Source organism: Malaclemys terrapin, chromosome 10 (genome assembly GCF_027887155.1).
Source record: "Malaclemys terrapin pileata isolate rMalTer1 chromosome 10, rMalTer1.hap1, whole genome shotgun sequence".
Classification (NCBI taxonomy): Eukaryota; Metazoa; Chordata; order Testudines; family Emydidae; genus Malaclemys; species Malaclemys terrapin.
Window position 1 is genome coordinate 15250011 of NC_071514.1, and position 22909 is coordinate 15272919.

At 46.9% G+C, this 22909-nt stretch overlaps 1 long non-coding RNA gene across 1 annotated transcript in view; it reads left to right on the top strand.

Annotated features, from left to right (window-relative positions):
• The window catches only part of LOC128844992 (uncharacterized), a 55161-nt gene that overhangs the window by 14008 nt on the left and 18244 nt on the right, over nt 1–22909 (top strand). Inside the window, exon 3 of the long non-coding RNA XR_008446585.1 lies at nt 4489–4831. This is a non-coding gene — a long non-coding RNA (uncharacterized LOC128844992). The remainder of the gene's footprint in view (nt 1–4488; nt 4832–22909) is intronic.

The window sequence follows — 22909 nt, forward strand, 5'->3', positions numbered from 1 at the left end:
GGAGGTTATCAGAGTTTGTTGTGGTTTTTTTAGTCTTTCAGGGTGTGTGTGTGTGTGAGGGGGTGATCTAAATTGAAAGAGCCTTTTCACTAAGTCTGCTTTCACTCAGTCTGATCTTTCTTGTGGCAGGTGTGTGTGTGTGTGTGGGGGGTGGATCTCCTCATCTGAGCAGAATTCAGGCAGATGCTGGGAAGTTGAAAGAATGCTTTGGAGTAGCTTGGAAAGGGTTTAAGAGAGCTGATCAAAGTGTGCAAGAGATGCACAACAACTTAGCAAAGATGGCTACAATTGCCCTCTTCAGAAGAGAGGGCTGTGTAGGTTATGCAGCATTGCCCACACAGAGTTAACTCTGTCACCAAAATCAGTAGGAGACAAGTGGGAATGCTTTATTAATGAAACCAGCCCTTTGTGAGCCTTCATCTTGAGGCACATTTTCTCCACCTTCCTCATCCTCCTTTGGCTACTGTCTGACCCAGTGTCTCACTCTGTACCTGTCCTTCCAGTTAACCGCTTTCGGGCTTCATCCATAAATTCCTCATGATCACTTGAGTTCTTGACCAATGTGGCATCACTGAGTGTCACTGTGCGGGTTGGCTAGGGAGGGGAAGAAACCATTTCATCTGAAGGACATGAACATGCCTAGTAGGCTGGATGACCAAAAAATGGGCGAACACAACTTTAGCAGCAGACGCAGTTTAAAATAACATGGCTTAATATCTGTAACATGACTCACACTGGCCTTCAGATTTCTGATGCAGCATTTCTGATATCCTCTATGTCTGTATCCCCTGTCTCTGTCTCAGTGAGAGAAGCCCAGGCTTTTGTGTTGCTGGAGGCAAAATGTGGGTGTATGTTCTGAGGGACAGTTGAGGGGTGTGGTTTCTGGGGGGATTGGGGAGCTCGCACTGTTCTGGGGTGCCCTGGGCAAGGTGCATACAACATGCTGGAGTCTTGAGCTCCCTACCAACCAACCAGCAACACCACTCATCCCATTGTATTTCTGTTCCAAAAAAATAACAGCTTAATAAAAAGAAAAAATAGGAAAGGGGATTGCAAAAGTGCTAGGGAAGATGGACCAGTGACAGGCCATGCCAGAAAGATAAGAGAAGGGCAGCAGAATCAGGAAGTAACATCCTCAGACCTGTTTTCACCCCCCTTCTCCAACTCCTGCTGCTCCCACCCCATACTCCAAGCATCGGAAGACACATGGCAGCTTGGTATTGATAAAGGAAGGGGGCCAAGGGAGAGGGAAAGGCGGTGAGCAGAGTTGTCTTCTCTTGCTTTGTTAAAAATCAAATATATTTTATGACAATTGATTTAGAATGGGAAAGAAATTGAGCTCCGTTCCCAAAGCCGCCTGGAAAGAAGATTTTTGTGTTTGTGTGTGCCCTTTGTCTGCTGGATCAGAAAACCTGGGGGATGCTGGGCTTGGAAACATGGGTGGAACAGGGGAAAGAGACCTGTCATGCTGCAGCTCCTTCCCTGAAGGGAACCCCTTAGGGCTAATGTTTGATCTGAGGTTTAGTTGTACTACTCAGAAATCTCCAAATGTCAGGGGCTGGGATAAAGCATGGAATGGAACAGGGCTGTATTTTCATTTGCATATGAATGCCAATGTTTGCATAAATGTGAAGTATATGCCACTTATGTATGTGAGCATGCATATACACAAATACATGTGTGAACACATGCTCACACAAATTTTGAGAGACATGCAGCCACCATTGCATTCCCAGTTCAGTGACACACTTGTCCTTAGTTCAGAATGCACGTCATGACTCTTCTAGGAGGTGCAGTATGTCCCCTCCTCTGTCTACATTTAGAGATCAATTACAACATTAGGAATACTTCAACATTTTAGCCTACATTTTCATTCTGGAATATGAAGATTCCACCACATCCCCGCAAAATTTGCACACACAGTAAACCAGTCTTTAAAAGAAGGTTCTAACAGATCATTGTGTAATCAAAATGCCAAGCTGTTGTCTATGTACTCCTTTGGGTTGGCAGACCTGCTCTGACTAGCATCAAAAGAAAGCAGGGGGTGACAGTGTTTCTCGGCACAGTGAAAGGGCCAGAGTTATATTAAGTACAGCAAGGTGACTCGAAAAGCATGCCTACATGGCCAGTTCCATTGGTATAAGGGCGGATGTGAATTTAAAAGGTTATAGTTATATTGATAGGACTCCCCATGTGGACACTTATTCCAGTAGATGAGGGCCTATTTCTGGTTTAGCTCATACTTTTTGAAGCAGTTTAAGCTAAACCAGAAAACCCCATTTTTATTCTGGAATAAGAGTATCCACACAGAGTTCTAGCAGTTTAACTATATTGGTATAATTATAGCAGTTTAAATTCCTGTGTAGACAAGCCCAGAGTTTAGGAGCTAGCCATCTGCCCCTTGTGTTTAACTGCCTAACAAAGGTGTGTATATGGCACAGAACTCCCTACGTCTATGTGTTTATCCCCACCCCCTTACAGACCTATCAGCTGTGTGCACATATTAAGACCTAATTCAGCAAGATACTTAAGCATGTGCCTAACTTTCCACACATCAGATGTCCTGCTGAAGCTAAAAATACATTAAACACTTCTCTAATGTCGCCTTTCACGTAAGCGATTGTTGTAAATTGTCTCAGGGATGGTATTCAATCTTGAATGGGAGGGGATGTGTTTAGGAGACACTCGCTCTTTAAGATAAAAGTCTGTGTTATTTAAAACCTGTCCTCCCACCCCCCTCAAAGTTTAGGAACACCTGACTACATCATCAAATCTCCAGGAAGTGCAAGGTGTGTGAGTCAGTGTTGCTGGTGTAACCTTAACATTTGCATTTTCTGACTTATTTTATTTTGACTCTAGCATTGCAATAACATAGGGCTGGGGGTGGATTGTATTTAATTTTCTTGGTTTTTAAAGGAAAAGAAAGAGAGAGAATTTGCATGTACTTAATAATATTAAATCCATCCACAGAGCAGAGCTCATATTCTTTTCTGGTCCCTAAACATGGATCAGCTAAATTTGTAAATGTATAGGTGCATCCTTCTATACGTGAAAATCCCACATCTGAGATTGTAGAACCATTAAATGCATGCACAAGCGGGCTGTGGGACTTGTCATTACCCATTCTAAATGACTTCACAAATTCTGCAGCATGCTGAAAATGCTGACCCATATACATACATAGGGAGCTGATCCTGCTCCCACTTATACTGAATTGTGACTCCAGATGCAGTGAAAATTTCAGGGAGAGGGTAAAATTCATCGCATATCGAAGAGTTTGTGCAAGGCATTTCACATCACCTCCATGACATGCTAAGAACTTACATGGGGTTTAAGGACCCTTGGCAGTGGGGTGAATTTTACTCAGAGTGAAAGTGTGCATTGAAAAACCTAATTTCACTGTGAGCTAAATCTTTGGGCATCATCAGGAGTTGTACCTGGGTAAGGACTGAGTGAAAACAAAGGACTATGGGATTTGACCCTAGAAGAGACATAACCAGCCATCATTTCCATAGGCCTAGCCTTGAAACCATAGGGGCCAGAGTTTAACATTCCAAAAACAGTAGAAATGTGAACTCCTCTTTCTTCTGACCACAACCTTGCCCAGAAAATGTTGTAATGACCTGCTGGACAACTCTCAGTTCTACCTCTTTCCCCTATAGCTGGACTTCCTACTGTATAAGCATATTTAGGGAGAAGGTGCTGTGCAGAATAGCATTAAGTATGTCTGGATCTATGGTACAGTGTTTATGCCACACACATGCATAGGCCTTATCCTGCAGTCTTTATGCATGGACTGCACTGGGAGTTTGGACTGCACAAGAACTGCAAGTTCAGGCCCTATGTCTATGTTTTAAACATTCTTTTTGTATGTCATAGGGGCAGATCCCAACACTAATTCTTGCAGTAAGGGCATAGCGTGTGGTACTTCCCAAGGGTGCCTGCCTGGGTCTTCAGGCTCAACAAGCACTTCAATGTATTGCATGCTGCAAGAGATGTCTGCATCTCTATACCTTCAGTAGGCTGTTGCCTAGGCATTAGCAATGGGAAGTGCTCAGGTTATGTATTCCTTCCTCAATGGCCACTGCAGGATTGTTCCCTCCAGGACATTTCCTAGTGCTTTGTCCAGTCTAGTTGTAAATATCCCGAGTGCTAGGGCTTTGGTGGAATCATGTGCCCGGAGATAAACAGCAGGATAAACAGGTGCTTGGGAGTTTCATTCATCCTTGAGTCTAAGCAAAACAAGGAAAACGCCCTGCATTTCTGTCTTAGAGGAGAGCATTGGTGGGAAGGATGAGCCGGTCACAAACGGGCTACGCTTTTGCCCCAATCTCATATACTGAGGGGCTGCAGCCATGGGGTGCAATACAGTGATCAATCAGTTAACAGGGATTATCTGTTTTCTCCTTTCTGTGTGTAACCATGGCATTATGCCCATGTACAGTTCTCGGTGAGTAATGGCTGTGCCTTATTCTCTCCTGCATACAGCCTGTGTGACGTTCTGCAGCAAAGATAAGAAACTTCCCATTCGGCACAAGCAGCACAAGAGAGAAAGGTGGAGAGTCGCTCCTCCCCGGTTAACCTCCCCTTCCCAGTCCCCTCTGGTATTCTCCCCTCTCCCCGAGACCATCAACTCAGCGTGGGGCCCTCAACAAACAAGAGCTGGAGGAGGAGGACAAAAAGAGAGGCAGAAAGAGGGAGAAGGGCAGCCCTGTGAAGACATACTCTGCCACACCGGGCCATTTTTGCTGCAGTTTGTAGGCTGCTAGGTGCCAGGAAGCCATTTTGATGGAATCAAGTGCTGTTTGTAAGATGGCCGCATTGGCACGAGGTAGGTTGCAGAGCTGCCTAAATCTTTACCATGCTACCTTCCTCACGGCCGTCTCCTTGTTATCTTGCTAATTTCCAATGAAGGCAGAACAATAACTGGAGCTGGCATGCCCCAGTTCTTTCTCTGCCACCTCCTTCCTCAGGCGGAAAATCTGCACGTACATCCTCCCTCCAGCCCCTCTGTGATATTAATTGAATTAACATACTTCCTAATTTGCCCTGCGTTTTTTTGTGCGCCTGCTCCCATCCTCCTTGTTGTGCTCATCCAGCTGGTAGGAAAGGAACAAACGCTTTATTTCCATTTGCCCATTCGGCTGCATGCGAAAAATCCTTAATGACATATAAAAGGGGTGGGGTGGGTGGAACAACAACCCATCGGGGATTTGGCACACAGACCTCACAATATTCTGAGATAAACCATCTCTGCTGCCGTTTTATTGGCAGATTAAAATATCCATTTTCCTTGTGTTCACTTATTTAGTTATTTATTTTTGTGCTGAGGGAGGGGGAGAGACCCACCAATATTCTGCCGTTTTGTGCTCCTCTTAACAGGCCGCACGTGATTTTTCACTGTCTAAGTTGTCTCCGACAGCCCAGCCAGCGCCTCGGTGACAGAGAGAGCCCCTCCATTAGACTCACACGCAACAAGGACAAAAGCCTTTAAAACCAATTTATTGTTTATTTTTCCCCCAGTGATTTCAGAAGGCTTTCCCCTAAAAGGAACTTAAATACATATCATTAAATCGAAAGCGCTGAGCTCTGCACCCGGGAAGTAGGCCACGCTTTTTATTTCTAAAAATATTTGTCCATTTGCTAAAGAGTAATCAAGCCAGGAAGAGAACCGCCCTCCTCATCTTCTCTCTTTGTTTAAACCACATCATATTTGTATTTACGATTTTAGAAAACAATTTTTTTTTCATTTGCTATCATACAAAGTACATATCCCCCCCTTTCCTACTTAATGGAGCCAAATATCCATGATGATCGCTTTTCTGTGCTTTATGTTAAAAAATGCGACAGTATTTTGCCATAATACACTGAAAATGCAGCAATAATGTTGTTATGGGTTCTAGAGTTTGGGGCTTCCAAATATTGTGCTATTTTTTATGTGGAGGAAACTGAAAGCCATGACCTAAGTATCTAATACAGAATACAAATGCCATGCATTGTAAATACATTTCAGGGGCATACCACCCAACACAGAGAGACAGCATTCCACAAAAGCTAGGAATCCAAACGATAACGATAAAAACAAATTGTTTGGTCAAGTCATTCAGATCTTCACCAGGTTTGCTAGAATTACACTATACAGATGTATAACGTATTGGTAGAAATGTTTCATTTAAAAATGCTGATGATAAACTGTAAAGGATCTGAAAATGGTACGAGAATGATTATTGGATACTGTGGGCTCCCACCATTTAGTTTCATACTTGTGTGGCTATTTACCTATCAGTCCATGTTTATGGGTATAGACTTAAGCTTCAGATAAATCTGTCCGTCTGTCTCACCCGTTTTCTTTTCTTCCCTGCCTCCCCATCTGCTTCTTGTGGTGTCTTGTTCTGAATCCCATATAACAGTATGTGATGGGGATAATGAGAATGCGCCTCTGGTCTGCATCATAAACATGCCAACACGAGCCATTGTGTCAGGAGCTGTCATTGACCAGATGGTGCTTAGTTGCCCAGCATTCCTGTTTGTGGGTTCCTCCTTTCTGAAAGCCAGCAAACACCTCAGGGTTAGGGTCCACCAAGATCTACCTCAGCTCTCTAAGAAAAACAGAGTGAACTCAGATAACCTACTGTGCAAGGGAAACATTTTCGGAAGGCAGGACTTCATTGTGGCCATGTGAGATGCAGACATAAGTGTCTGGGCCTCTGGTTGCCCAGCGGAGGGTGCAGATCTGGTGGCGCATGGAATTAGATGTGTTCCCTCAATTTATGTTTGCGGGTACAAAACTTTGGGCCTGAGTTTTGTAGGTATAAGTTGTGCCCTCACATGAAGCTGGGCCTCAACCCATCTGAACTTGCATTCCCCCACCATAGAGACGCCAGCTGAGTGCCGTTCAAAAGCCTGTGCTTTTAAAGATGATTCTGATGTTACCTTGGTTTTGCAGTTTGCGAGGAGGGTGGGAGTGGGGTTCGAAGCACCTCTCTATTTTCTATCCTCTCAGATTCTCCCATGTCCCTGTGAAGAAACCTGCCTACACACACGTCAGTGACTTTGGTGGAGGCAGCTGTCAAGAGTGACTGATAAAGTATTGGGTTCTTCCTATGAACAATGCCAGGGAGATCCCAGACAGGAGAGAGACAGTCAAGTCCTGCTCTCATTACGGGAATTCAACTCCCATTAAAGCAGTGTTTCTCAAACTGGGGCCGCCGCTTGTGTAGGGAAAGCCCCTGGCGGGCCGGGCCGGTTTCTTTGCCTGCCACGTTCGCAGGTCCGGCCAATCGCGACTCCCACTGGCCACGGTTCGCTGCTCCAGGCCAATGGGAGCTGCTGGAAGCAGCACAGGCCAAGGGACGTATTGGCCGCTGCTTCCAGCGGCCCCCATTGGCCTGCAGCAGCGAACCACGGCCAAGTGGGAGCCGCGATCGGCCAGACCTGTGGACGGGGCAGGTAAAGAAATGGCCCGGCCCACCAGGAGCTTTCCCTACACAAGCGGCGGCCCTAGTTTGAGAAACACTGCATTAAATTCAATGGGAGTTGCAGTGGGTATCAGTGAGGGGAGAATTCATGCCTGAGAGCTCAAAACAGTCCAGCAATAATAATAATAATAACAATTAATAATAATTATTAATAAATCTAGCTACAGAAATACCGATTCAAAATATAAACAACTGCTGTTCCTGACTCCAGACAGATGGAGAGAACCTGGCATAATTACACTTACGGAAGGCATTGAAGGACTGCCATGAATGGAACCAATTAAAGAGCGAGTAATGCTCTTGTGAGAGATGAGGCTCTGTGTATGATGAATAATAATCACCCCCTTCATTCCTCCCTATACATCCACAGTCTGTGTCATGGTGGTTCCCGGATACTCGAATCATATGGGCGAGCATGTGTGCCTGCGTTCTGGGTTACCAAGGCTTTGGCTGTCTCTCTAGCAGGGTGAAAATGAACTAAATAGGAAACATATAGACTCCCAGGGGCAGGACCCTAGCTGGCTTGCTGCCAGGCCCCGCTTCACAGTCTTCATTGTCTAATATTTCTAATGCATGGCCAGCAATCCATTATTTAGGATTTAGGTTAGAGTTTTAAAGGAGTGTGTTTTTCTTGGAATCATGTGGCATGGATTTGGGGAATAGCTCTTTTGTGTGCATGTGAACATGCATGTGTGTCGTTTTTTGTGATAAGTGTTGGGTGTGCACCTGAGCAGGTTCATGTGTGAGGGCTGTGCATGTGAGAACATACGTATGACAGGTGTCAGCGCATCTCCACCTGAGTTTGCGTAGGCATTGGTGTTTGCTTTACTCTGTGTCTAATATTTCCTGCTTGCTGTCATTGATGGGGATTGTGGAATGGAAGGAACCTTCCCTTGGGCTCTGTTAAGGATGGTGCCTTTTTAAAGAGCCAGGGAGTTTGTACAGCAAAACTGCACCAATGAGATGGGTGTCCAAAGTCCCATTTCTAGTGGGCAGATGTCCAGGTCATGACGAATACCATCACAACTGGCTGGGCCTCCCTTATGGGCAATCATTTTCAGGATTGAATGAACCCTAGAGACAGAACTCACCTCATGCCTTTGGGCTGAGGCACATTGATTTGTGTGTTTCCGGGGAGCAGCTTGCTAGTTCTGGGTTAAATTAAGAACTTTCCTCTCCACAGCTGTCTGTCAGAACCCATCTCTGGACCTAACCTCACCTGCTAGGGAGATTTGCCTGCCAGGGACTTTCCTTCGGGAGGGAGGGGAATGGAAGTGGGACTTGGGAGAGTCAGGACTAAGCCTATGCTCATCATTTTCTCTAGCCCCTGTCAGTTCTCCACTCAGGGCCAAGTCAAAGTGCTTCCCAATGTTAACTACCTAGTATAGTTGTTCCTGCCACCCCTGTTTAATGTAAAACCTCCGTTTGGCATATCTTACACAGCAGGGGCATATCCGTTACCTCTTTTAGAGGCTGTGTTGCTAATTATAGGCAGCTCACATTAGGTGAATGAGTGAGGAATACCTGGCCTAATCAGGAAAGAGACAGATGTGCTCTGATGAAATCTCTCCACTCATAGGCTGTTCCACAGCAGGGTGGTTGTTTGTAAATTCTGGAAACACTTTGTTTTCCTGTTTACACCTGCATGTGCAGATCATCTTCCACTCTGTGTATCTACATCTCTAGCCAGGACATATACAAACAGGCATCCCTCCAGCCAGCACTGATGTGCAGACACCTTTAGGATGGAACGCAGCAGCTCCCAAACACTCGGCAATGCTCAGTGCAGGTAACTCTTGCTTTTTTATCACGAGTCTTGTCATTTTAGGTGTATTTCTTAAAGCCCCAGCCCCTGGAAGCAAGCAATTGCATCCTTTTTTTTAAGGCGCTAGCCATCATCGTTGCAGAGAAAAGCCTTGCAAACATGAAGTGAGTGTACAATAAAGCCTCAGACACTAGGAAGAAAATTTAAAAAACCCAAACAAAACCCAAATATAGAATTTAAAAACATCTCATAATTTTTTGTGGCCTGACTCATGATTTTTGAAAGCTTGAGGTTGGCCATACTGAACGCTGTGCAACTGTTTGGAACAGGGAGTAAAGGAGAATCCTGCATCCAGTCAAACCACACCTGGAGTTTAGGGAGGTAGAATAGAATTTATCCAACTCAGAATGTGGCCATGACAAAGACGTTAACAAGCCAGCCATTCATGCAGCCTCTTGGTCCTGAGAAGTAACTGCACTGGGATGTCTTTCAGTTATACGATGGATGTGCAGAACAGGTCTAAGTTAAGTGAGTGCCCAAATATACCTGGGGCAGGAGGAGGTGGGGGCGCATGTCTCCTCTCCCTGTCACTCAAACATGCTTATGATTCCCATGAGTATCTCATGCAGCTGCCTACAGAGATGAAGTGGAGGGTTGTGAATATCTGCCGTGATACAATCGCAATGGCAGTTACTAGGTAACTTGGCCTGTGATGGGTGGGAGGCCTCCCCAAATTACAGTGTATGCATGTGTGTGTGTGTCTAGCTTGTTGGATTCAGGGGAATTTGGGCAGAGGCTGGGATTTTATTAGCTGCATGATCTGGTGCAAAAGAAATCACCAGCACCAGGAACTCTGTGGCAAATGCCCCTTGGAGCTGCCTTTGTAGTTTTTGGGGGGGATGAGGGGACATAAGAGTTAGACGCCAGGGTTCCCTTCCCTTTCTCTAGCACAGAGTGTCGGGAAGGAGACTATGACAGCAAACTGACGCCACAATGCTGCATCTTGTGTTTTACTAGCTCCTGAACCAGCGACTCCCAGCCCTTCCCTTCCCAGCACAGTGGGGGAGAAGCCCAGGGTTGTGTTCTTGGGAAGGCCAGTACCATAGACAGTTCTCTGGGTAATAGGAGCTTGGGGCATGTGGCATGGGCTGGCCCCTAAGGGAAGGAATTGCTGTATTTACTCACAAGAAGTGCTGCTTATTACACCCCCACCCTGCCCCTGTGCGCGCACACACTCTCTAAATTATCAACACAAAAGCCACCCCCCTCTCCACAACCCTTTGCTTGCAAGTTTCAGCTTCCCTGGGGGTATTCCTATGAAACTTGCAGGCAAAGGGTTGTGAAGGGGGAGGTGGCTTTTGTGTTCATTTTCTTTTTTAGCAGAGTGGTTCTTGCTGCTGGTCACTGGGACTCCCCTTTGTAAGAGAAGAAGCAGGGAGAGTGTGCGGGTGCATGTGTGAATGCGCGGAGGCATGAGTGCACACGTGTCTCTGAGCACTTCCACATGTGCACTCATGTTTCATGCCGGCCGGCTTTTGAATCAGCTTTTGCCACCACTCTTCGCGGTCTCCTGAGCCTGGGCATAGAGGCCCTGCAAGGTCATGGCACCTGAGCATGGAGCCAGGGTTCCTAGTGCCAGGACCCGGAAGACAGACCTCTGCTTTCTTGTTTTACGTGGGCCCTGCTTTGGCTGTGACGTGTTATGCTCAGAGGAGTGGGTGAGGATAGCCTGTGCAGAGCTCTGTGTGAGAGACAGGAGCGGAGACACGATTGCTGAACAAAGACAGTGTTACCCTCCAGGGACTGGTGAGGAATTCTCCTCGGTTAATACAACTGTGTGTCAAGCTGGCACGTTAATTGGGCTCTTGCACCCCCCAAATCCCCAAAACACTGCCTGAGGGTTCTTTTAGCTGTTCCCTGGTTGCATCTCCGTGATCCATTGTGTAAGTCTTACCATTGCCCCTATTGTCCACTGCTTTTACTCTGTTTTTAAATCAAGGTGTAGAGAAGTGAATTTGCAGCTCATGAAAATGAAGGGCTAATAGCACACACTAGAGTTGGGCCTTGTGCAAACTTCATCCCTCCCCCATCTCTGCCACTGCATCCCAATCCTGACTGGCTGCACCCATGATTGGCAGCACCCCTGGCGGTTCCAGTCCGGGGCTGCTCTATCCCACACAGCTCTGCCAATGAACCTCTGTCTTCACTCCTAGCAGCCCCAGCTAGTCCAGTCCTGTACCTTCCCCAAGCCGTGCTTGCACATCATGTGAGATGGACAGCTATCGACTAGGTACTAGGCTGAGACCCGTCAACCTCATCTCACTTGTGATCAAATTAATTGGGTGCCCATGCATAGAAAGCTAAATATATTGGGAGCAGACTGATATTTCATGTGGTTGGGGTGGGAATATCTTCCAAAAATGCCCTTTTCCAGTCTGTTTGCAAAGAAGAGAATAGGGGAATAAGTCTCCCTGTTCCTCAGCACCCTTCCCTGTGTATCTGTAGGTTACATCTGGCTTTCAGACCAGGTGGATTGCCTGAGCCTCCTTCCATTCTCAAATGTTACAATACAGCTTCATTTAGCTGCCTGTACTTGGAAAACTATAGGAAATGGCTGGTTCACTATTCTGCAACATATAATGTGCCTGGGGAATAAAGTGACTGTCTGTGTAGGTACCTATATAACCCCCATCACATGGCATCTGAGCACCCTCAAGGATTTAAAAATAGAATGAACCATCTCTTTCCCTCCTCGCCTATGGGAGAAATAACTTGATTGACACAAAAGGTTTTTTGCCTTTGTGTTACTTTATGGGTGTGTGAACAGGGCTGGCCTTGTGGGAAACTGGACTAGAGCAGGTGAAGGGATTTTATCCCCCCCATGTATTGGATGCATGGCTGGAGGAAAGGGATGTGACTAGATCATCTCTGTGCTCTGGCTATCCCTGGCTGCCAGAACAGCTTTGGCCATACGCAACCAAGTGTAAGTTTGAGGAGCTGGTTTTTCTAGTCATCAAAACCAGAAGGGCCATTTATTTTGTCTGTATTTCTTGATCTACCCACACCAGAGCCAGTCTCAGCATTTTTTAGATCAGCATGTGAAACAATTCCCCCCACCCATCCTCTTCCAATTGTAAAGGACACTTGCCCACTATGACTGCACCCCTACGGACAGGGCTGGCTAGAGGAGATGGGGAAGAGTTGGGCCCCATCATTCTCTGGCACAGAGCCCAAATTTAAGCCTGACCTCCCTGCTTATCCATTCTTGTATCTTACTGCATCTGCACCCACGCCCCTCCAGGCCTCAGTGCTGCCAGCCTGGACCCCTTGTTTGTCCTCTTCTCACACAGCTGTCTGTGCTTTCTTTCACATCCCCTTTCACATGTGGAGCACCTTCCCCGAGCCGATCTACAGTCTCTGCCCTCCCCTTCTTCAAACTCGTCCTCAAGACCAATTTCTGTCTTGTTACCTGCAAGAAATTAACCAAGTTGGAGAGAGCTGATAGTTATAGGGAAAAACAGAAACAAAAAATGTTGACTGTATGTTTCCTCCCTCTCCCCAACCCCGTTTAATGCTTGTTGTTAGACTGTGGCCTCTTCAGGGAAGGGACAGTGTTTTATTTTATGCGTGGGCAGTGCCTAGCATATTGCAGGTGCTACTATAATATTCCTCCAGCATCATTTATAACTGATGCACATTGCGTGTAATGGGCTCTTGTGGTCTTGCCCACCCCCCCACTTCCCTAGCTCCTCCAAGAGCCTCCCAGGCCAGCTGCTTGTGTTGGGGTCTGTGGGTAGCTGCCAACATTTAGAGAAAATGTGCCAGGGATAGTTGTCCACTTAAGCTGGGAGATGCTAGGGTCCCCAGCCACTGGAGGGCTTTATGGACATTCAGGTGAATTTTGGGACCTATACCTGTGACACAAATCAATTCCCTAATTGTCACAATGACGCTGAGAGGTAGGGAAGCGTTGGTATCCCCAGTTTATAGAAGTGGAAACTGGCACAGAGGCTCAAATTTAAAAACATGGGTATACACCATTAATTACCTGAATCTGCACCTCAAGACTTAGATCTCTAACTTTGGGCACTCAAGTTTGTAAACTTTTGTCTACGTGACGTAGCAAAGGGAGTCAGGGTTGAAATTGAGATTAGTCTCTTGCTCTGTCCACTAGACCATGCTGCCTCTCATTGAGACCATGCTATCGAGCCACCCATCCTTGCGGTCAAAGGTCACATTAGCTGCTTAGCAAAGATGCAGGCCTGGCCACAGGCAGTCGACAGGGAGGCCCCCTGGGTGGCATTGCCCCCTCAACTGTGAACTTGCTGTTTGGGAAGATCCCAGATCAATGGGCCTATATCTAGCAAGAGCTCTCAAAGGTCAGTCTTCAGTGATTGTAATGGGGCTGTGAATACCTTGTGTTTTTAAGAAAAATCAGGGACAAGCTTTTGGACTCCAGGACTGGCTTGCATTTTCAAGGCCATCTTTGCAAGGAAAAGGGCTGGAAGTTTGCTTTCTTAAAAAATGAAAGCTGAAATTCTCCTTTAAATTTCTTGGTTCTCCAGATGGACCCGTGGTCAGAGCTCTGGTGTGCCCTCAAAGCCAGCTCTGTGTGTGAATGACTTGTCGAGCTAGAGCTAAGATGAAGAAAGGAGTTTTGCTTTCCGTTCTGAACGTGGAGAGGTTCGCGCTCATTCTTCTTTCTTGTGGGAGTGAGTTCCAAAGTCTAGTTCCATCCCCTGAACTTACAAGCCTCCCCCTATTGGTCCATATTACTCCAGTGGAATGTAGTTGTTGTAGGAGGTCAGTCATGGAGGGCAAGGCGATTACTCCTAACAGGTGCCAGGTCCATGAGGGGCTTTGAATATCAGGATATAGGCCTTGACTAAGGCTCTGTAATCAGTGGGGCACGTGTGCAGGGAGTGGATGTGTGTCCTGTGTGACTGTGCATTCTGTAGCAGCTGGAGCTTTCAAGGTGTGAAGGGGTTCATTCCTGGCCACTTCCGTGACTGATAGGCTAGGTTGCAATTTTCCGGTCATCAGAGATGGAAGTGGGATTTTTGCCACCACAGCCCTTTGGGCTCCCAACAGCACTGAGGAATCTGGAGGAACCCCACAAGCCCCAGACAGATTTAATTTGATGGCGGGGGAGATGGTGTTATAGAGGAGGCAAATTCCTCAACATGTGAATCTTTTCCTGCCAGCATCACCCCAGTCTTGCCTGGGTTCAGCGTGAGCTAGTTGCTCTCCACCCAGTTGCTGATTTTGGCCAACTCCTGGAGAAGAATGGGAGATGGTGCTGTTTGTGTTCCATGCCAAGGAGTCGGGAGCGGTGCGGTGCCTGTATCCTGCTGGCATTTAAGCCTGTGTCATTTCAGTAGCTCTCCCAATGGCTTCACATAGATATGGGAGAACGGAACCTTGTGGGACTGGAGAGGTGAGGGATTTTGGAAGCAGAGGAGCTGTTGCCCATGACAACTCCCTGGGCTCAGTCTGAGAGAAAGGAGCTGAGCTGTTTCTAGGCATTATTGCTAACACCAGCAGCCTGTGGAGGTGGGACCTGATCAACTGCATTAAATGCCACAGACAGGCCCAGTGGCATAAGGATGGACATATTCCCATTAGCTATGAACAGGAACAGGTCGTTCGCCAGAGCAACAAGTGCTGTCTCTGTCCTGAAGCTGGAGGGGGAGGGATCCAGGGTACTGGCAGGTGGCACTAGAGCCTCTTTATTGCCATTTCTTCATCAGCTTTGCTTCGAAAAGGGGGTTTAGACACCGGGCAATAGTTCACGAGGCCTCTCAGCACAGGGAGAAGGGAAGGCCCCATGGATGAACATTCACGTTGCCACTCTAGGAATGAGGAGACACAGGCTGCACGACAGCCTGACTTACGCTTTCTGCATCTCGCCCGCCCCCAGGATCTGGCCCGTAGCCTTTGCTATTTTCTTCTTTTGCTGTTGGTGACACATTTCTGTCAGGACTCGAAAGGAGAATCCACATGGGCTTCTAGTCATGTCAGATGTGATCAGCTGCCAAACCAAACCATGGCAGTGGGCAGCGAGGAAAGCAGCTGCTTTGATTACCAGAGAACACGAAAGACCTGCCAATGGTAATTCCCGGGTAAAAGTGGGGTTCTGTTTACGCTGCATGCCTAATGCAAAAGCCAGGTCCTGAAGGCCTGACAGCCATGTTGCTGAAAACGTTGCTGCTGGAGTGACACTTATGTTGCCACAGGACTCTTTGTTACTTATTTTGGCCTTAGATTGAATTGGTTTGCACTGGATTAATGGCACCAGTCTGATGGCAAGTCTGGGGCAGTGAACAGCTGCTAGACTTCACTTTTCACACTCACTCCTAGAGAGTCCATAGCTCATGTCTGAGGATGGGAAAGCTCATCCCCTTCCAAGTTCTTAGACAGCAAATACCATAGCAGCCAGAGGGGGGGAATGGATTATTGATTTCTCCGTAATTCCATCTCCCGACCCACAGTCTGAGAACCGCTGAATTACACTAAAATCAGTGGGATCAGAATGGTTTAAAACTGTACTCAGAGTGGTGAATGAAGTGTACTATCAAGTGTGTGTATAGACACAAACAGGCGCTAACACACATTGTGTTAAGCACTGTTCCAACACAGAAAACCTTAGTCCTGCCCTGAAGAGTTTACAGTCTAAGGATTCTATGTATTAGCATGTACAGATATACCCTTAGTGACTATTTTCCAAATAGTCTCAACACATCCTTTAAAATTTTGCCTGCGTTTGTGCAGCTAAACAACATTTGCACGCTCCAGTAAGGAAGCGAGACATCTATAACTGTCTAGAAATAAATGCAGGTCATGCCCAAACACAAAATCATATGCTCAATTATAGAGGCCATTGGAAATTTTAGTCTATAATGCACATTTATTTTACGTGATTTGAAGGGCTAGAATAATGCAGATGTTGAGATTTCTACAGGGCAAGGTCTAAGAAGGAGAGAAGTATATTTTACTTTTTAAGGGGAACAGAAAAGCTTTGAGCTTGCCAGGCCTGAATTCAGGATTCTCCATTTGTTTCTTCCAGCAGCTGTGACCTCACTCTTGCCTAAAATGGTGCAAGTAAGCTGGTATTTTGTTACGCGCTGCCTCTGAAACCTAGAATCTGAACTTGGTTCTTTGCTGATCATTAAATGAGACTTTCAAAAACTTTGCCTTAAAATCAGGGGCAGCTTTAAAATTGTCTAAATAGAATATTACTAAGGTGGGATCTTAAACAATATTTTGAAAAGAGTAACTAATTCTTTTAAAAGTATTTCAGGAGAGCATAAAACTCAGCTTTAGAACTGTGAATCTTTTGGTGTTTGGGGGAAATGGCACACCTGTTTCCTGTTTGCAATAGGCATGTTAAACAGTTACTGGCTCACAGAGAGATTGGCACTGACTTTCCTGGGTAACCAAGGGTCTGGGGCAGTGTTTCCCAAACTTGGGATGTCGCTTGCATAGGGAAAGCCCCTGGTGGGCCGGGCCGGTTTGTTTACCTGCCGCGTCCGCAGGTCCGGCCGATCGCGGTTCCCAGTGGCTGCGGTTCGCTGCTCCAAGCCAATGGGAGCTGCTGGAAGAGGCGTAGGCCGAGGGACGTTCTGGTCGCCACTTCCAGCAGCTCCCATTGGCCTGGAGCAGCAAACCGCGGCCAGTGAGAGCCGCGATTGGCCGAACCCGTGGACACGGCAAGTAAACAAACCAGCCCGGCCTGCCAGGGGCTTTCCCTACACAAGCGGCGTCCCAAGTGTGGGAAACACTGGTCTGGGGGAAGGAGAAGCCAGGGCAGTGAATCCTCTGGCTCAGGAGAGAACGGCAGAAATCGGAATGGAAAGGACTCTGAAATGGCCACGTCTGCTGAGGAGTGAGATAATTTTAGTAACACAGGCCCAATTCTTCTCTCCATGAAGCCGGTGGAAGCTGCACCAGTGTAAATTGCTGGTAGATCTGGGCTCTATCTGTCCGTCAGTCTATATTTGTAGACCCAGGACCTCAAAGGTAGCGAGGCACCTATTCCGATGGAAATCAGTAGGAGTTAGGCACTTCAATACCTTTGAGAATCTGGGCTGCAGATACTGTGACTAACATTTTCAAACATGGGTGCCTAAATTTAGGCACCTAAAACCATAGTTAGGCATCTAAATAAAAGTACGCTGCTTTTCAGGTACTCCCGGTTCCCGCTCGGCTCTGTAGGACTACTCACGTGAGGAGGGGTTCAGGATTGGGCCCCAAATGGACCAGATTCTGTTCTCACCTGCTCCAGTTTAAATCCTATATCACTGTATTGACGTCAATAGAATTGTTGTAATGTTCACCCATGGAAATGGGAGCAGAATGTGGTCCTATATAATTATGGCTGTAATTGTCTTTCGTTAGTATTGAATTATTTTGTTTTTCTTGGTTCATTGTGCTGTTATCCCCAGCTGATCTCTATAGGTTTAATGCAGTGTCTGTGTTGCATTAATTACTAATATAGCTCTGTTCCTGTGTGTGCATCTGTCAGTGTATGTCTGTGTGTTTATCTCTGGGTTATAACTGAGGAAATATGTCAATAAAACCATTTGTGAATATTACAGACATGCTTCCTTGGCATTAGCTTCCCGTTTGATTTGTATTCCACAAACATTTGTGCATGTGATCGCCCCCCCCCTTTTTTTGTTCACAAGAATGTTCATGGGAAACAAGTCTCACAAATTCTCAGGCACATTCATACATGTTTGTGTGAAGATTTGCCCCTGGCCTGTTCAAGCAGCCATCTTGAAATCTCTTTGATTTACCTCCTCTTTATAAAAGTTTCAGTCATCAGATCCAGGTGCAGAAATAATATCATGTGATACAAGTGCCCAATCACATGCCATGAATAACTCAATTATAACCAATCAAAGTCTCTTCATGGAGAATTGACAAACAGAAAACGGGGGCTGATTAATAGGAAAAAGTACTCTACAAGAATAGCTTGCTCACCTCTAATTTGAGCACACTTGTGTAGTGGGGGTATTTTTATTTGTGTCTGGGATGTTTGTGTTTATGGGTTTTGCTGGATTTGTTTAATACCCCTGTTGGGCTAATATCATGCAAGACCTGGTCTGATGGTATTTCAGGTCCTGGAAGGTGGAAGTTCTAAGAGAAGCTCCAACTCTTGTGCTGTGCAAGCCTCATAAGTAGTTTCCTGGAGCAATGAAAGTGGGAACATAAATACAAGTAGTGAGATATTTGGCTTTGTGTGGGTACTAGGAGAATTAGAATGCACAGCCCATGTGGGTGTCTGTCTGTCTGGCCCCTTCCCTCCATGGAGGTCTCTTTGTCTGGCTTTCTCTGTGTGTATTTGCATATTTGGAAAACTTTCTCCCCTCCCGCCCCCATTTTCCCTTGGTTCTGCAGAGCCCTGGGTATTTCCCAGTGAACAATATCTGCACCCATTACCCCTCCCACCAGGTGTAGTAAGGTCGCCTTGCTAAGTCCTATCTACTCAACAGTCACAGACCTGGCTCCTCCATAGGGAAATGGGGCATTTTTCTAACAAGTTCTCCTGTAATCGATTAGCTGGAAAGAGGAAGAAAACAAACCTCTGAAGCTTGTTCCCTTGCACAGCCCTACAGGAGCCACAGCGGCCTTCCCCGATTTTCCCTTCCTGCCTGCTCCCACTCTGCCTTAGCCAGAAGCAGTGATTACAAAGAATCCCAATGCTGAGGGTCTGATTTGTTGCTGTGACATTGATCCGCAAGGCCAGGTTTAAGCAAATGTTATTTTATCTGCAGAATACCAGCATGGCGGAGCCTATTGCTCCCTCAACGCCGTGCTCTCCTCCCTGAACTTATAACCACCCTCAGCCCATCCTTTCTGAGCCCATAACATCGCTCTCCTCTGGAGCACCAAGCTCCCCCCCCCCCAAAAGCCCCTAACCTCCAGCCTCCCTTCTGGCGCCTATAACCCCTATCAACACCCTGTCTCAACCCCCCAAGCATGTAATCTCCCATCATCATGAGCCTCTAATCACCCCACCTCCCCAGCCCCTCTCTCTGATTCTCTGTGTCTGTTAAGGCGGGGGGGGGGGAGGTGCGGGAGATGGGGCAGCTGCAGGGTAGTGTTAGTAAACACTCTCTTGGGTTCACATTTTAATTCCCCCTCCCGCTCCCTGTCTTCTCCCCCCATCCTCTCCCTTGTCTAGATGCTCACACAATGAGACCATTGTCAAGGGGCGATTTGAATGCGGGGTCTCCAGGCATGTTCCCAGCATTGTCAAACGGGGTGGGAAGAAAAAACACAACCCTCGCCCAGGCAGGAGGACCAGACCAGACTGAGACAGATGCCTAAATTAGCGACAAAGCCTTTTGAATGTCCCCAGCAGACAAGGGCTGCCTTGTGTGTGTGCGCGCGCACGGCCGCGTGTGGCTGGATGGCAGCTTGCATGTCTCCCCATGTTAATTAGTTTTGCATGCATGTCTGATAAGGTGCCAATGAATATGTTTGTCCTCCTTCCACTGGCAAAAGCTGTTCTAATGGTGGGGGAGGGGGAGGGGAACTTTGGGGGTGGAGTGTGGATGTGTGCTGGAGGCAGCCTGGCAGACTTGGATAATTAGCAGCCACAAAAAGAAGGGGGGAGGTTTAAAGTGACTCCTTAGTTCTCAGAGGGGGCGTGCAGGTTGCATCTTAGGACCTATGATTTGTGGAAATGTGATCTGACATATGAGTTGCTAATTCAGGAGAGGTTACAAAAAATTGCAGCCATTTTTGCTCCTTCTCTCTGTCTTTTCTGTTTCTCTGCCTGTTTGTCTGTCAGGCTTTCTTCCTCGCTGCCCCACATATATCCCACAACTCCTTTAAAAGATGTTTATTTCCAGTGGATGTTAACACACTTTTCTACACACGCAAAGCATGAACAGCAACAAACCCCCAGCCTAGTACACGGAAGAGATGTGTGAAAAATCCACCGGCAATAATGAGCATATTTTACAGGAGATGAGACATGTGGCTGGGGGAGAGGGTAGCAGAGAAAAGAGACAGACAAACAGAAAAATAGAGAGAATATTTGGTGTGGTCAAAAGGTTTTATTGGCATTTGTTTGGGATAGACTCATTAAGCACCAGTGCCCTTTCTACCGCCCTAGCATTTAGGCTGTATATGAAACAGACTTAATAATATTTAGCATTTTAGGAACCATTAGCGAGTTATATACATATGTTTATTGTTCATAATTGTTGCATCTCTCCACCTATAGTGTCAGGCACCCTTAGTACCCTGAGTCCAACTGTACAAACTTCTTTAATGAGTACATTTAAAAGAAACCCTCTGTAATGATCTAGAAGAGAGAAGGGACTTACATGGCTGAACAATGACTGACCAAATGTCAGGTGTGGAGCTGAAGGTGTTCCTGAGATGTTTTGCTGCAGCCTAAGTTAGACTCCTGGGCTGAAACCCTGACCCTATGGAAGTTGATGGGAGTTTTGTCATTGACTTCAATGAGGCCAGGATTTCAACCCTGTTCATGAGTGTTTTGCCTCTTTCTCTCTCCATCTCTTTGCACTCACTGAACCCTGGCTCTGACTGTTCCAGGTAAGGGAGCAGCATGATAGAAAGGATAAAGCTGAGAGCTGGAGAAGGAGCTGAATGGATCAGCAAGGCAGGGGACAAGGAGGGGTGGTGGAGAAGGGGGGCTAAGATGCTGCAGGCCCTTTAGGGTGAGGATGGGAAGCTTGGTGCAGTGATGGACAGAAAGGCGATGATGGGGTTGGAGGCGGGTGAGTGATGTGACTACAGTGGCAAGAGAGGGAAGCGACTCCTTTCACCAGTCTGAGGTAGATGACAGGAGAAGGTTGCAGTGATCAAGGCCCGAGATGACCCAGGTTTCAGCAGTGGGGAAAGAGGACGGGTGAATTTGGTAATACAGAAGAGGAGGCAGTGCAGGACTGAGGGGCTGATCCAAAGTCCAATGAGGTCCATTTCCACTGAAATATTGTGTGCTTGTCCAGAGGAGGATAGGACTGAGCTGACTCTATCCCGCTGTGTGTGCTGTGCTCTGGAGGGTGTTTCCTGTATCCCTGCTGCCAGGTGCCGCAGCAATGGATGTGGACCGAAGCAGTGGTGCTGGGCGTGCGGCAGCACCCCCTGGCTAGACGTAGTAATAACAACCAAAGCCACGGTTTCTGCTTCCAGCACCCCCACTATCACAATTGTTCCAGCACCCCTGTATAGCAGGCGCGCTGGGATCTCTCTCTCTCTCTGCCGGTGCGTAACAGTAGCCTGTGTATGCAGTGCGTGTGTTTACATGCAAAGGGAGTTTGTCCTGTATTTGCCAGAACTTGGTTCCCCTGACACTCACCTGTCCCCACCCTCTCTGAAGCTCACAGATTGTTCAGCAGCAGCAGGCAGACATCTTGGACTACCAACCAAGAACAGAGTTAAAGAGAGAGCCACCTGCACACACCCGCCCACCCATGGGGCTTTTCTCTAGCCTCTCCTCTGCACTCCATGCGAAGTTCTCTAGGAGTTCCCTTGAATTCTTTATTGGCTATACACACACAGCAGCTCCCCTCCTCCTATGTTTAACCCTTATAGTACCCTGGGTCCAGGCATTTAGATTGCTAAGAATCAAAGGGCAGCCTTTTCTATACTATGGGGCTGTACTTGCTAGGGTATATTTCTAAGTCATCTAATCAAATAACCTTCTTTTTACATGAATGCTTTTGTGTTTAGCCAGTGATTTTATTTGTCCCCTTCTATTGTAACAAGGGTCTGGGAGTTTTGGTTGGAAGTTGTGCCTCCCATGAAATAGTGAGAATCTATTAGAGCAACCAGTCAATCAGGGAAATGCTCCAGGCATCCCAGTCACCTGTAATGCAAGGAGATGGGAGAAAGAGAGCTGAGGTATTCCTAGCAATGCAGGCAATGACTGCAGGGATTGGGAGCTTTATTGTACATTTAGAGAAGTCACTGAGAGTGGTTATGAGTGCACGTGGTCATGAGGGTGTGAGCCAGTAGCAGTTTGGTAGCGGGTGTGTATGAGCCGCTAGCTGCATCTCTGCATGTGAATGCATAGAGCATGTGCAAGTTTTTTCTCTCGTGGCCATTGTGAAAAGTTGTTTTCAAAACTCTCTCTGCTGTTTTCTCACTAGACTCACTGCACAGCCATGAAAGTCTGTGGATAATTTGTGATCAGAAAAGGGGATTCCTCCTGTTTAGAAAGCATGGGTCATCCAAGCAGAGAACAAAAGCAATCATAGAATCATAGAATATCAGGGTTGGAAGGGGCCTGAGGAGGTCATCTAGTGCAACCCCCTGCTCAAAGTAGGACCAACCCCAACTAATCATCCCAGCCATCAAGCCGGGCCTTAAAAACCTCCAAGGATGGAGATTCCAACACCTCCCTAGGTAACCCATTCCAGTGCTTCACCACCCTCCTAGTGAAATAGTTTTTCCTAATATCCAACCTAAACCTCCCCCACTGCAACCTGAGACCATTGTTCTGTCATCTGCCACCACTGAGAACAGCCGAGCTTCATCCTCTTTGGGACCCCCCTTCAGGTAGTTGAAGGCTGCTATCAAATCCCCCCTTACTCTTCCCCTCTGCAGACTAAATAATCCCAGTTCCCTCAGTCACTCCTCATAAGTCATGTGTTCCAGCCCCCTAATCATTTTCGTTGCCCTC